Here is a 15,879-nt window from a genome sequence, read left to right on the forward strand (position 1 = left end):
TGAAATTCTAGTTGCCTGATCCAGCATGCATGAGAGACTTTGCTCTTTTTTTTTGTTTTAAGATTTTATTTATTTATTTGTGAGAGACACGGGGGGAGAGGGGGAGAGAAGGAAAGAGAGAGAGAGAGAGGCAGACACAGGCAGAGGGAGAAGCAGGCTCCGTGCAAGGAGCCTGACTTGGGACTGGATTTCAGGTCTCCAGGATCACACCCTGGGCTGAAGGCGGCGCTAAACCGCTGAGCCACCCAGGCGGCCCGACTTTGCTCTTTTGATCAGAAGGAAGAATATAGTTCATTGTGTACTGTTTCTACACATAGTATTCTTGTCTTTGGGAACTATTCAACATGACTAGGGCACGAGCAGGGCACAAGCAGTTTGGAATAGTGTAAGGAATGGGCTATATTATTTTTTCCTAGTGTTATTTTATCAGATTTTTAAAATAATCCTCATTCATTCAGTTTATCCTTTTAGTCTAACTGCCAGCTCTGGAAAGATGCCATTAGATAGCTTCTCGTCATAGCTGCACCATGTATGTCTCACTTTATGCCCTGTGGCTTTATTAATACCACTTCACATCATGTTCATAGAAGCCTGTTCAACCATTTTGGTATATGCACAAACCTGGAATTGCCAGAGATAACCCCTAAGGAGATCCTTGACCACTTAAGGGAAGGGATCCATCAGATAAATATTGCTCTTTTTAATTCTTGGGTTAACAAATGAGTTATGTTCTATATCATTCCTCAATGAATCCCCAGTAAGACTTAGCTTTACTCACACTCTGAGATTGGCTTTTCCTTCTTCCTCATTCATTCTTCCTAGTCCCCTAGCTCTCGACCCCTGAGATAACTTCTCCAAACAACCTGCACACAAAGATTTTGTCTCAGGTTCCACTTTTGGAAGAGGAAACCCAAATAATGTTTACATGTATTAGTTGCTTCTTGCCCTAAGAAACTTAAAGTCAATCAGAGGATATTACATGAATCCAGGTAACTAAAATAAAAATCAATGAAATAAAAATATGCAATGGAAGTTCAGAACCATCTAGACTGAGTGAAAAATAGTCTTAAAAGTGTTGGGTTTTCTACTGGGCACAGAAGGAAAATATTAACTTTGGATTTTTCAATGTGTGATGATGAGGAATGGAAAGGCCATTCTAAGTAGAGAGATGAAGAGAACAAAGACAGGAATATCCAGGCCTATTTTGGTATTGGTGTCCCAGTTTGACTGAGCCATGTAATTTATGAAAAATGACAGTGAGATATAAGAATGAAAGTTAGATTAAGATCATATTGTCAGGGATCTGGAAAAGTTAAGCTATGTAATTAGAATTTAGGGATATAGGTAAATCATCATTTAAACTTTTATGAGGTATTATACTGGAGAGGAAATTAAAACCATGAAATATATGCTAAAAAAATATAAAAGTTCTTGTTTTGGGGCTCCTGGGTGGCTCAGTCAGTTGAGCATCCAACTCTTGATTTTGGCTCATGTCATGATCTCAGGGTCATGAGATTGAGCTCTGCATCAGACTTAGTGTGGAATCTGCTTGAGATTCTTTCTCCCTCTCTCTCTCTGCCCCTCCTGCTTCTCACATCTAAATGCATAAATGAATGAATAAATAAATAAATAAATGCAATCTTTTTTTAAAAGTTCTTGTTCTGTAAATGAACAGTAGTTGTTAGGACTGGATTTTCCTGTTTTCTCTAGGATGATTGTACTTCTTATACTGAACTTCAAGATTTCATAACCAGGCTTCAATGTTCAGCACTAATTGTGTATTAGTTTGCTAGGGTTAATGTAAAAAAGTAGTACAAACTGAGTGGCCTAACTACCGGAAATGTATTGGCTCATAGTTCTGGAGGCTTAAAGTCCAATATTAAGGTGTTGGAAGGGTTGGTGCCTTTTAAAGGGTAGAAAGGAAGGATCTGTTTTAGGCCTCTTCTCCTTGGCTTATAGATGATCACTTATTTGTCTCTGTACATTGTCTTCCCTCTATGCCTGTCTGTGTCCAAATCCAACCACCCCCCTTTTAAAAGATTTTATTTTTAAATTATCTCTACACCCAATGTGGGGCTCAAACTTACCACCCCAAGATCAAGAGTTGCATCCTCTACTGACTGAGCCAGCCAGGTGCTCCAAATTTCCCTTGTTTTAAATAAGGATGCCAATAATATTGGATTAGGGGTCATCCTAGTGACCTCATCTTAACTAATAATATCTACAATAACCCTACATCCAAATAAAGTCACATTTTGAGGTATGGAGTGAGAGGGGTGGTTTAGGATTTCAACAAATGAATTTTGGGGAACACAATTCAATCCATTGCATCTTGCAAGTCTAAAAAAATTCTTAAAGGGAGTAATAGAGTCAGTTAAAGTTTATCCCTGAATCTCATAAATGTTTTTAAGGCGGCTACTAGAAGGTTGAAATTCTACTAGTAGAATCCAAAGAATTCCAAGTGGAAGATGAAGAATTCAGGTCAAAGTATGGACAAATATATAGTAATGAAAATAAAAAAAGATTTCACAGGTAAATGAGAAGAAATATTGCAGAATGGGTAAATATGCAAGCCCTGATTCAGAACATCTGGGTTTCAATTCTAGCTCCATTACTTCTATTGCTTACTTACAAATGACCTTGAAGAATTTACTCAAATTTCTAGGCCTAAATTCCTTTATTTGTAAAACATACCCTTAGAGTACCTGTAGCCAAGAACTTTAGGTTTCCAGGAATGAATTAAATACTGGTTATAATATGTCCTCCCAAATGCAGAGTTCACATGGTGAGGTTTCCAAATGGTTCTGCTGAAGCCCTTTTTCCTAGGATTTAGGTAAGAGGGAACACATCTGATGCTTCCATCTTGAGGGTAAATGGAAATCATAATATACCAAAAACTCTCCAAAATCCTCTTCTAATCTTTAACTCCTCTCAGACTCTCTAACCTCACTTATTGGCTGGAAGTCAGCAAATGGTTGCAAAACCAGTTATCTAGTCTCACACTTCATTCCAGAGACCTTAATCAAATTGAGATTAAAACAGTCTCATTAAAAAAAATTTTTTTTAAAGTCTCATTTTTATCAGCCTGTTATACTAGTAAGACTGCAGTGAAATGGGCATTTTAATAGTGATAATAGAAGGTCAGAGTAATTTGGCAGTATATACCAAGGGCTTTAAAATAATAATATTCTTTGACCTATAATTCTACTTCCAGAAATCCAGCCTGAGAAAATAAGTTGAAATACGGACAAATATTTCTTACAAGTATGTTAGTTGCACAGTCATTGTTAACAGTGAAAAATTTGAAGCATTCCAAATTTCCAATAATGGAGGAATGTGCTGTGCTTGTTTAATAAAATATTTTGTAATCATAATCATTAAAAATAGTGAATAGGATTAAGATAATAAATTTTGTGTTATGTGTTTTTTATCACAATCTTTAAAAAAAGTACAGGAAGTCTTTTTTATTAACATAAGAGAATGCTTGTATTACAATATAGATGAAAAACATAGGATACAAAAGTTTATGTACAGGGTGGTTTCATATGTTAAAACTATGCAGAATAAAAGGTCTAGATGAAAATATACAAAAAGATTACCACTGCTTTGCCTGTGGCTGGTGCTAGCTTTTGCTTTTATACTTTTCTGTACTTAAAAAATTTACAACCAACAAAAGGAAATGATATCAAAACTAAGTTTTCATCAGCTCCTGGTGAGAAGGCAAGCAAACACCCTGGGGGCAGACAGTGTGGAAACAGGAATCTGAAAAATGCCTGGGGCACACAAAGAGGAGGTTATTGGCTATTCTAAGAGTGCTTCCCTGAAAGGCAGCATTGGGTGAGCACCTCTTGGAGAATAAAGGAGCTGACTGGCGTCATTCCCCATCCCCTATTCTGCACCCCTCCTCCCTCCACCCCCCAACATAAGGACTCCTCCCTCCACCCCCCAACATAAGGACAGAAGCAGCTTAGAGAAGACACTGGCTGTTTACTTACAACAAGCCCCACTCTCCTGTGCTCTGGTGGTACTAACCTTCTCAGTCCCAGTGTACTGGCCTCTCTCCAGAAAACCGCACAAACCTTTCCCCCACCATGTCTCCTGACCAGAGTTCTGTACAGATCTCACTTCACAAGCAGACCAGAGCACATCAAGTTAAAATTTGTCACATTCAGGCCAAGGATCAAAAACGGCCCATAGCAGGCAAGGAGAGCCTCTGCAGACAAGTAGCCTGAAGGATAGAGCAGTCAAATCACAACAGCAGAGCACATTCAGCACACACCAGAGAGACTCCCTGAAGCACCAGGCCCTGGGCACCACATGATGTCTTCTTCCTGAGGCCATTACTTTCAGAAGCAGGAGACAACAAGAGAAGAAGGCAGAGACTTAGACATAATGCCAAGACAGAAATTTATCCCAAATAAAAACAAGATAAGGCCATGGCCAGAGATCTAAGTGAAACAGGAATAAGTAACACACTTGATGGAGAATTTAAAGCAATAATCATAAGGCTACTCACTGGGCTTGAGAGAAGAATAGAAGACATCAATGAGATCTTTATCACAGAGATAAAGCAGTTAAAAAGGAATGAATCAGAGATGAAGAGTGCAATAAGCAAGATTGGAAACCGGCTTGATGCAATAAACAGCAGGCTAGAGGAAGAGAGGAATGAATTAGTGACATAGAAGACAAAATAATGGAAAACAGTGAAGCTGAACAAAAGAGAGAGAGAAGAATTGTGCAACATGAGAATAGATTTGGGGAACTCAGTGACTCCATCAAAGGAAATAATATTTATATTATAGGAGTACCAAAAGAAAAATAGAGAGAAAAGAGGGCAGAAAATTTACTGGGGAAAATAATAGCTGAAAACTTCTCTAATCTGGGAAGGAAGCAGTCATCTAGATCCAGGAGGCACAGAGAACTCCTACCAAAATCAATAAAAGCACACCTACACCAAGATATATTGTAATTAAATTTGCAAAATATAGTGATAAACAATTTTAAAAGCAGCAAGACAAAAGAAGCCCATAACTTAAAAGGGAAAACCTATAAGGCTACCTGGATATTTCTCAACAGAAACTGGCAAGCCAGCCGAGAAAGCCATGATATATTCAATGTACTGAATGGGAAAAGTCTGCAGACAAGAATACTCTATCCAGCAAGGCTAGCATTCAAAATAGAAGGAGAGATAAAGAGTTTCCCAAAGGAAAACTGAAAGGTTTGTGACCACTAAACACCAGCCTTGCAAGAAATACTAAAAGGGCCTTTGAATGCAAAGGAGAGACCAAAAGTGACAAAGACAAAAAAAGATCAGAGGAAAACCTCCAAAAACAACTACAAATCAAGCAATAAAATCACAATAAATACATATCTATCAATAATTACTTTGAACATAAATGGACTAACTGCTCCAATCAAAAGACACAGTGTCGGGATCCCTGGGTGGTGCAGCGGTTTGTCGCCTGCCTTTGGCCCAGGGCACGATCCTGGAGACTCGGGATCGAATCCCACATCAGGTTCCCAGTACATGGAGCCTGCTTCTCCCTCTGCCTATGTCTCTACCTCTCTCTCTCTCTCTCTCTCTCTCTCTGACTATCATAAGTAAATAAAAATTAAAAAAAAAAAATTTAAAAAGACACAGTGTCAGAATGGATAAAAACAAAACAAAACAAAACAAAACAAGCCCCATCTATATGCCACCTACAAGAGACTCATTTTATACCTAAGGACATCTACATATTGAAAGTGGGCGGGTAGGGGATGGAGAAATATTTATCACTTGAATGGATGTCAAAAGAAAGCCAGAGTAGCAATACTTATATTGGACAAACTATACTTTAAAACAAAGACTATAATAAGAGACAAAGAAGGGCACTATATAATAAAGGGGACAAACCGACAAGAAGATATAACAATCATAGATATTTGAGCACCCAACATGGGAGCACCCAAATATATAAAACAAGAGCAAACATAAAGGAACTAATTAATAATAACATAATAATTGTAGGGGAATTTAACATCCTACTTACATCAATAGACAGATCCTCTGTACAGAAAACCAACAAAGAAACAATGGCTTTAAACAGCAAGCTGGATCAGATGGACCTAACAGATATATGCAGAACATTCCATCCTAAAACAGCAGAATACACATTATTTCAAGTGCACATGAAACATTCTCCAGAATAGGTCACATATTAGGCCTCAAAACAGGTCTCCACTAATAAAGGAAGATTGAAGTCATAATATGCATACTATGCATCTTTCCTGACCACTAGAGATCAACCAAAAGAAGAAAATCTGGAAAGACCACAAATATGTACTATGTTGAACAGTGGTGGTGATAATGGACATCCCTGCCATGTTCATGACCTTAGGGGAAAAGCTTTCAGTTTTTCCCCCATTGATAATGATATTCTTTGTGGGCTTTTCATATATGGCTTTTTATGATATCGAGGTATGTTCCTTTTATCCCTACACTGTGAAGAGTTTTAATCAAGAAAGGATGCTGTACTTTGTCAAATGCTTTATCTGTATCTATTGAGAGGATTACATGGTTTTTGAACTTTCTTTTTATTAATGTAGTGTATCACATTGATTGGTTTGTGGATGTTGAACCACCCTTGCAGCCCAGGAATTAAAAAATTTATGGAAACAAATGGAAATGAAAGCACAACTGTTCAAAAACCTTTGGGATGTAGCAAAGGTGGTCCTAAGAAGGAAGTACATAGCAATACAAAACTTTCTCAAAAAATAAGAAAGATTTCAAATACACAGCCTAACTTTACACCTAAAGGAGCTGGAGAAAGAATAGCAAATAAGGCCTAAACCCAGCAGGAGAAAAGAAATAATAAAGATTAGAGCAGAAATCAATGAAATAGAAACCAAAAGAATAGTAGTACAGATCAATGAAACTAAGAGCTGGTTCTTAGAAAGAATTAACAAGATTGATAAACCCCTGGCCAGACTTATCAAAAAGAAAAGAGGAAGAAGGGACGCCTGGGTGGCTCAGCAGTTGAGCATCTGCCTTCACCTCAGGGCTTGATCTCAGGATCCGGGATCTGGGATCCAGGATCAAGTCTTACATTGGGCTCCTGTGAGGAGCCTGCATCTCCCTCTGCCTATGTCTGCCTCCCTCTCTCTGTGTCTCTCATGAATAAATAAATAAATCTTTCAAAAAAGAAAAGAAATGAGGAAGAACCCAAATAAAATTATTTTATTTTATTATTTATTATTTATTATGATTTATTTATTAAGAGAAGCTATCACAACCAACACCAAAGAAATACAAACAATTATAAGAACATGTTATGAGCAACTATATGCCAACAATTTAGGCAATCTGGAAGAAATAGATGTATTCCCAGAGACATATAAACTACCAAAACTGAAACCAGAAGAAATAAAAAAATCTGAACAGACCCACAACCAGCAAAGAAGTTGAAGCAGTAATAAAAAATCTCCCAACAAATAGAGTCCAGGGCCAGATGGCTTCCTAGGGGAATCCTACCAATCATTTAAAGAAGAATTAATACCTATTCTTCTGAAGCTGTTTCAAAAAATAGAAATGGAAGGAAAATCTACAAGCTCTTTCTATGAGGTCAGCATTACCTTGATCTCCAAACCAGACAAAGGAGAATTACAGACCAATATCCCTGATGAACACAGATGCCAAAATTCTTACCAAAATACTAGTCAGTAGTATCCAACAGTACTTTTAAAGAATTATTAAAATATTAAAAGAATTATTCACCATGAACAGGTGGGATTTATTCTGGGGCTGCAAAAAAAAAAAAAAGTAAACATAAACTTTTAAAAACCCCACAAAACAACTAAGTTTTCATCAAAGCTAGGAGTAGTAAAATTAAAAACAAAAAAGCTAGGAGTAGTAGAAAATAGAGGTTATAAAGCTGGCTTCTATACACAAACATTCTGGAATTAAGTCCTGGCTCATTTTCTCTGTAGCTCTGTGCCCTTGGATGAATTCTTTAACCTCTTCCAACCCCCTGTTTCACATCTATAAAATTAGCATAAGAATGGTCCTTCCCCCATATGACTGTTATAAGAAATTGGTGGTATAGTGTATGGAAAACCAGGGTGTGGCTATTCGCTCTAAAGCTGGCAGGATGAAGTTAGCCAGAAGACACTCCAGAGACAGACCACCCGTGCCTGAATTCTGCTGCCCCTCCCACCTTCTTCTAGTGACCTGAGTAGTTATGCATTTCCTCTCCGCTTTATTACCATGAATGTAAATGAGAATAATCATACTTGTCTCATACTATTGTAAGGCGCCTTAAATGAGTTAAAACATGTAATATGCATAAAATAGCACCTGGTGCAGAGCAGAAGCTCTGTAAATGTTCGCTCTTATAATGATGCTGTGATTATTATTATTGGTATCTTTGTTATCTCATGCCACTACGTGGAACTGGAGCTGAGCTGCTAATCGTGTGCAGTCCAGACAGTCCTAGGCTGTCTCTAAGATTAAATAAAATCAGAAAAGATACAGAATTTGACTACATAAAAACTAGAAACAACTGCCTGTTAGACAAACAAGCAAATGAATCAGCAAACAAACACAAACAGCTAAACACAGCCAATAGAAAAATGATAAATTGGGAAGTAAACCAGTAGTAAATATCACAGATAAAACTGACTTTTTTAATATAAAGAACTAGCAGAATAAAATAGAAAAGCGCTAAATCCCAATTGGTATATTGGCAACGAGGTAGAGAGCTCGAAACAGGTTTCAGTCAGAAAACAAACACATGGAAACTTCAACCTCACTCGTGCAACCCAAATATCACCGAAGTTTCTAGTTTTTCCTTTTATTTTCAAGTAAAACCACTCAAATCCCCAACCTGCATGGTTGTAGGAAAGCAGTCCCTCCTGAGGATTTCAGAGGCATGCTGAATTTCTGGCTACCTTTCATGTTCTCTCTTTCTGGACTATATCTGGTCCGAAATGTTGGGGAGCCAACACATCCCTGCCTTCCTTCATTTTTCCAGAACTCTGATGGACTTCATCCTCTTTCTAGGACACAGCCAACTCTTGAATTCCACAAATAAATACCCACACAAGTGGATGCCCACCCTTAATAAAAATCCATTATCAAAGTTAACTAACTAGGTCCTGGGCACTATGTCTCTGAGAGTCAGGGGAAGGAGTGCTGCCCGTTGATGATGTGGTCTATGAGGATGTTAACCTGTCTTCCAAGACAACTTGAAGATACTTCTTGGAATTCAAATAAATAGCCCCTCTCCCAAAAAAATTGAAGCACTGGAAAATATGCTAAGGGAAGTTTTTTTTTTAAGATTTTATTTATTTGTTCATGAGAAACACACACACACAGAGAGAGAGAGAGAGAGAGAGAGAGAGAGAGGCACAGAGACACAGGCAGAGGGAGAAGCAGGCTCCATGCAAGAAGCCCGATGTGGGACTCGATCCCAGATCTCCAGGATCACACCCTGGGCTGAAGGTGGCACTAAACTGCTGAACCACCTGGGCTGCCTGTTAAGGGGGGTTTTAAGGACTTAGAACAGCAAGATTAATTGCCAATGTAAGGGGAAAAAATAAGAAGCAAAAGCCTAAATCTGGGAGGTCCACCTGCATTTAATAAGTGTTCCCAACAGAAAATGGAAGGGAAGACATTGTCAAAGTAATAAAGCAAAGAAATTCCACTGCAAGACATGAATCTCTTTACTCTGTGCAGCAAAATAAATGGTACAAAGCACCTCCTCTTGAAATGTTTGAATGATTTTAGAATAATGTTAGATAAGGATCCTAAAAGTTTCCAGAGAGAAAGAGAAAAGCATGTACAATCAGATATCAAGAGGGCATTGCACTTCTCAGTACCAGGAGCTAGAAACGAAACTTGTGTGGGGAAAATTATTTGGAACTTCAGCTAAGCAATCAACCAAATACGAAGCAGGACATTTAAGTTCCTGCTCTAAATTAACCCTCAAAAACACGTTCTTAGGAAATTACTGGAGGATGTGTCCCCCTAGAGAGGTAAAAACCAGGAAAGACATTGCTATGCATTCTTTATAGTGTTTCCGCCATATAGATACAAAACACATGGGTAACTTGGGTAAGAGCATAACAATAAATATCTAGTAAAATAATTAGGAAGAGATGAGTATTGAGCACCTATTACTCTTGATTTTAATATAGTTTTATTTAATTGCAAGCATATACAGTTTAATTTTTAATAATAGTTGTTTTTAACAACTGGCTCACAAAATTCTTGAAAATTAAAAATTAGCCCTCATAAGTGGGTATAACCCAGTCCTAGCACACCACTGGATATGTTGGAAGATATCTTAGCATGATTCACTGTATAATTTTTTCATATTCAGTCAAAACATTGCACATATTTGGTTGTATACAAGGAAATCTAGGGAGATTCCTCATGCTGATGTGTCTTACAAGATGTTTGCTACATGATTGCATTTTTCTATTACTTGGTCTAAAACAAACATGAAACAACTTATTAATAAAACTATAATAATAACTGGCACCTGGATGAGAAATCCAGACGTTCCTCCTTTCCTTCCCTACTCTTTTCCCTTTGTCATTCTCCTGTTTAGCCTATAAATTTAATTTTGTCCCCCTTTTTTTGGGGTCTCCATTCCTATCCCATCTCTTCTTTTTCATCCTGATGTTCCTCATTTTGTTGTCCCTTCTTTCCCCTATCTTTTTGCTTCCTCCTTTAGATCTGCTATGCCTTCTGCTTTTTTCAAACCCTCCATTTTCTCTGTTCTCTTCTTTAATCTTTCTTTAGTATTTGTTTATCTTCACCCTTCTCTCCCCCATTCCACCTCTAATTTATGACTATCTTCCTCTTTCTTAATCTTCTTCTCTTTGTACTGCCAGCTTTTCTTGATCGCTGCCTTTGTTTCTATGTCTTCTGACAGCCTTTTCTCAGTGTCATAGTTTATGGGCTGGACAGAGACTCATGTGGGGGTACTTTCTGAAGATAAGAAATCTGATCATATATAATATTTTATATATGTTCTTATATGTATATCCCTATATTTTGATATAGTGACTAATATATTACTAAAACTAATTTAACCTGTTTCTTTTTATATCTTTAAATATAGTTACTAGATAACTTAAAGTTACTTGTGTGGCTTGCATTATTTTTATATACTATTGGATAGTGCTGCTCTAGTCCTTGATAATGAAGTATTTACCAAATCTCTGCAAAGTCTTTCTTTAGGTTTCCAATACACATTTAGGATCATTCAGCTTATTTGTTCAAACTAAAATGTTCTCCCCTCCTTATATTTGTCAAGTATAGTAAATTTTAGTATCTGTGCTGTCAAAGCAAGCTCTCAAGTTTAGTAAGTGCATAAATTATCAGAATTTCCTAACCATGTGAGAATCTTGTTACCTTTTATCTTTCAGAAATATAATTCAGAAAAAAGAAACTGTGTCACTCTTTTCTCCTACTGATATTTATAAGTAAACTAGAGGAGCTTTACTCAATTAACACATGCTTCATACTAGACTATGAGCTAGCCCGCAATGGCTTCAAGGGAAAGCAGCCCAGTCCCTTCCTACCACCGCTGGAAAGACTTGAGTTGTGTGATTTTCCTCCTGGCCCAGATCAGGGGCCTAGGCCCCTTCAAAGGCAAGATGTAAAATAGGCCAGTAGACCTATGTGTCCCTGTGTCCTCTGCTCAATAGAGATGCTCCATTTTGGAGCTCCCTGGATACAAGGATCCAATCAGATTTCTTCTCTTCAGAAAGTACCCTCAGCATGAGTCTCTTTCCTGCCCATAAGCTATGACATTGAAAAAAGGATCTCAGAAGACACAGAAGCAAAGGCAGCAATAAAGAGAAGCTGGCAGTAGGAAGAGAAGGAGATTAAGAAAGAGGAAGAGTCAAAGAGAAGCTGACTCATTACCAGAGTAAAAAACAGCCTTTGCCCACTTTGGAGAGTACAGTAAGATGGCCCCACTATCAGGGCCACTGTGGGAGCCGTTTGGCTAGTTCTTTGTGGTGTCTGACAGTGTGTGGCTGTGCTTCCTTCCTTCCTCGAGTATCTTTAAAATAAACCTCCATTCACCTGTTACACAGGTTCTTTGTTCATTGCAATTTATATATTAAGGAAGAAATACGACAAGCAGAATTCTGAAATCAGGAAAGTTATAAGAGGGGGAAAGTATGTGAGAGTGGGTGTGTGTTTGTGTGTATGTGTAAGTAGTTACCATGGCAGATATCTCTGAAGCTCACAGTAAGGGGAGAGGAGAAAAAGGGACAGAAAAAGGAGAAAGATTTTGAAGCGAATAAAAAAAAGTTACATCCTGAAAGTATCAGCACATATGGTTCTAAGCTTACTATTCCTATTGCTAATTGCAAATAAGGATTTAAATATGTAGAAATTCCAGGTGAAGGCAGAGAGAGTAGTAGTACATGAACTTTTGGGCACCTGGAACAGTGAAAATGCTGTGGACTTTGGAGCCAGACAGGCTCAGTTTTGAATCCTGACTCCAACTCTTACTAGATGATGACATTGGGCACGTTTCTTATTCTCTCTGAACTAGTTTCATCATGTGTCACATGGGAATTATATATGACTTTGGTGGAGTTTCTGGTGAGGATTAGCCATTATCTTGTATATTATACTTCCTATAATACTTCCTGTATTTGGGAAGTAAATATAAGCTGTTGTGATGATGATTGATGATGATGATGATGGTGACATAGAATACTACTCTTTACCTGGGCTTGACTTGTTTTTGGTAAGTAAATTAAAAAGTAAGTAAACAAAACTTCTCCATTCACTGACAGGGTGAAGTGTTCAAACATTTTGGGCTCTGGGAAAAGGAATAATACGTTTTTGGACACCCAAAAAGCCAAGTGATTTTTTTTTCTTGAGAAGACAATGGAGATTGTGAATGTGCTGATCATAGTAGTCTGAGAATTTCTGAGATGAAAGAGATTTTAGAGCCTAGTTCATCCAACAAGCTAGGAGTATCTTCCTCCACACTTCTGATGGGTGTGCATCTAGCGCCTATTTTTACATGTACGGATATATAGACATGTTTGCATATGCTTAGGTGTGCAGTAGACTGTTCATTTTCTGTTGTTTTTCTTTATACTGTTTTTATTGTATGATTCCCCCCTAAATTATGTGTAGAAATACATGCATTACATCTTTATTAAAAACCCCAATATTATTGTTAAAAAATTTCTTGTTTTAAGAATGTACCCCCTTCCCATTTTCACATTTACGTAAACCTATTATAAGCATTCATTTTTTTATTGGTCTTCCCTTCTGTGGACAATCCATTCGGAAGTTATTATCTTCACTAGTGATGTCCAGCAGTGTCACTTGAATTTTGAGTATAAATAAAATCTCAAAAACTGTTCCTTAAAAAAAAACAAACAAAAACAAAACTGTTCCTTTGAAAAAATTGATGTGCACTCTGCAATCTATATAAATAGTACCATGCTTGTTTTATCACATTACTACAAAACAAGGCCTCTAGCCCCCTTCCCACTATTTTCTAGTCAGATTGCTGAAATTATGGAGTCACCATTCCTGTTCCTTCTTTTTTTTTTTTTTTTTAAATTTTATTTATTTATGATAGTCACACAGAGAGTGAGAGAGAGAGAGGCAGAGACACAGGAGGAGGGAGAAGCAGGCTCCATGCACCGGGAGCCCGACGTGGGATTCGATCCCGGGTCTCCAGGATCGCGCCCTGGGCCAAAGGCAGGCGCCAAACCGCTGCACCACTCAGGGATCCCTCCTGTTCCTTCTTATCACCACTTAGCCACCTCACCAATTTGATGGGTGGGATAACTCATCTGAACCTTGAAGGAAGGCACCAACGAAGTGCTCTAAAATGTTTTGGGAAACAATACTGCAGTTCTACAAAAAATTAAACATAAAATTGCCATATGATCCAGCAATTCCACTTTGAGGTATAAAACCAAAAGAACGGAAAGCAGGGACTTGAAAAGGTATTTGTACACCATGGTTTATAGCAACAATATTCACAGTAGCCAAAAGGTGAAAACAACCCAAATATCTATTGATGGATGAATGGATAAACAAAATATGGCATATACACAAAATAAATTATTATTGAGGTTTAAAAAAGAAGGAAATTCTAATACACACTACAACATGGAAGAATAAAGTCCTGCTTTACCATTCTTTTTTTTAAAAAAAAGATTTTATTTTTATTTATTTATTTGAGACAGAGCATGTGCATTTGTGAGAAACGGTAAAGGAGGAGGGGAAGAGGGGGAGGGAGAGGCAGACTCTGTACTGAAAGCAGAGCCTAATTCAGGGCTCATTTCACAACCCTGAGAGTTAGGTGCTTAATTGACTGAGCCATCCCAGGGTCCCTGCCTTATCATTCTTTAATTTTTTTTAATTTATTTATGATAGTCACACAGAGAGAGAGAGAGAGAGAGAGAGAGGCAGAGACATAGGCAGAGGGAGAAGCAGGCTCCATGCACCGGGAGCCCGATGTGGGATTCGATCCCGGGTCTCCAGGATTGCGCCCTGGGCCAAAGGCAGGCGCCAAACCTCTGCGCCACCCAGGGATCCCTGCCTTATCATTCTTTAACAAGAGTTATAAATAATTTTTTCTCTAACAAAACTTTGACCTTGAAGTTAGAATGGGAGCAGTTAGAGATGGAAAGATAGATAAAGGAACCAGAATAATGGAGGGTATGGCACTGGGCCTTACCACCACTGGTAGAGAGAAGGATTTCCTTGAGAAACAGGTTCTGTTTTGTTTTGTTTTCTAAGCAGGGTCAATGCCCAGTGCAGAGTGTGACATGGGGCTCAAATCTCATGACCCTGAGATCATAAACTGAGCTGAAATCAAGAGTCGGATGCTTACCCAACTAAGCTACCAAGGCAACCCAAGAGACAGATTTCCACCATGGAGGCCAGACAGGTCCAATATGAAAGGTGAAATGAGATATGCATGGACCTAACTGCTCTCAAGGAAGGTATTAGAACCTTTTTTATTTGTTTTGGTTATTACTAGACCAGAAAGTGTGACTGGGCCCCAAAGAACTCTCATGGAGGGAGGTAAGATTTCAGAGATCAGACTGGAATAATCTATGCCCTGCCACCCCAACAAGGGAATGATGTCCCTGGAAGCTCTAGAGAAGCACCTTTTTTTTCTTTCTTTCTCTCTCTTTTTTTTTTTTTTTAAAGATTTATTTATTTACTTTAGAGAGAGAAAGAGAGCACAAATGGGAGGGGCAGAGGAAGAGAGAGAGAATTTCAAGCAGACTTCCTTGTTGAGTGTGGAGCCTCACACAGGGCTCAATCTCACACTCTGAGATCATGACCTGAGCCAAAACCAAGAGTTGGATGCTTAATCTGCTGAGCTACCCATCTGCTGAGCTACCCAGGGACCTGAGAAGTCCCCTCTTAAAAGGTTAGAAAGGAGTCAAAAATAAGTTTAATTGGGGAATCACCTTTTAAAGACTGTGACAGTTACACCAGGTAATTAGACAACTGTGGCCACGTTTGAGGTGGGAGGTCTGAGAAGATGAGCATAGCATCTTCTAGCTTTTAGCTTTACCAGTGAGTTTTGAGGTGGCTCCATTATTATAAGAGAGGGGGAAAAAAAGGAAGGAAATTGTGATGTACATGACATGGGAGAACCTTGAAAACATGCGCTAAATGAAAGAAGCCAGTCACTCAAGGACAAACATTACAGGATTCCACTCCTATAAGTGCCTACAGTAGTCAAATTTACAGAGATGGAGAGTGGAGTAGTGGATGTTAGAGGCTAAGAGGAGAGGGAATGGGGAGTTGTTTAATGGGTCTAGAGCTTCAGTTTGGGAGAATAAAAAGATCTGCAGTTGGGTAGCATGATGGTTGCACAACCC

The sequence above is a fragment of the Canis aureus genome, chromosome 2 (assembly GCF_053574225.1).
Source record: "Canis aureus isolate CA01 chromosome 2, VMU_Caureus_v.1.0, whole genome shotgun sequence".
Classification (NCBI taxonomy): domain Eukaryota; kingdom Metazoa; phylum Chordata; class Mammalia; order Carnivora; family Canidae; genus Canis; species Canis aureus.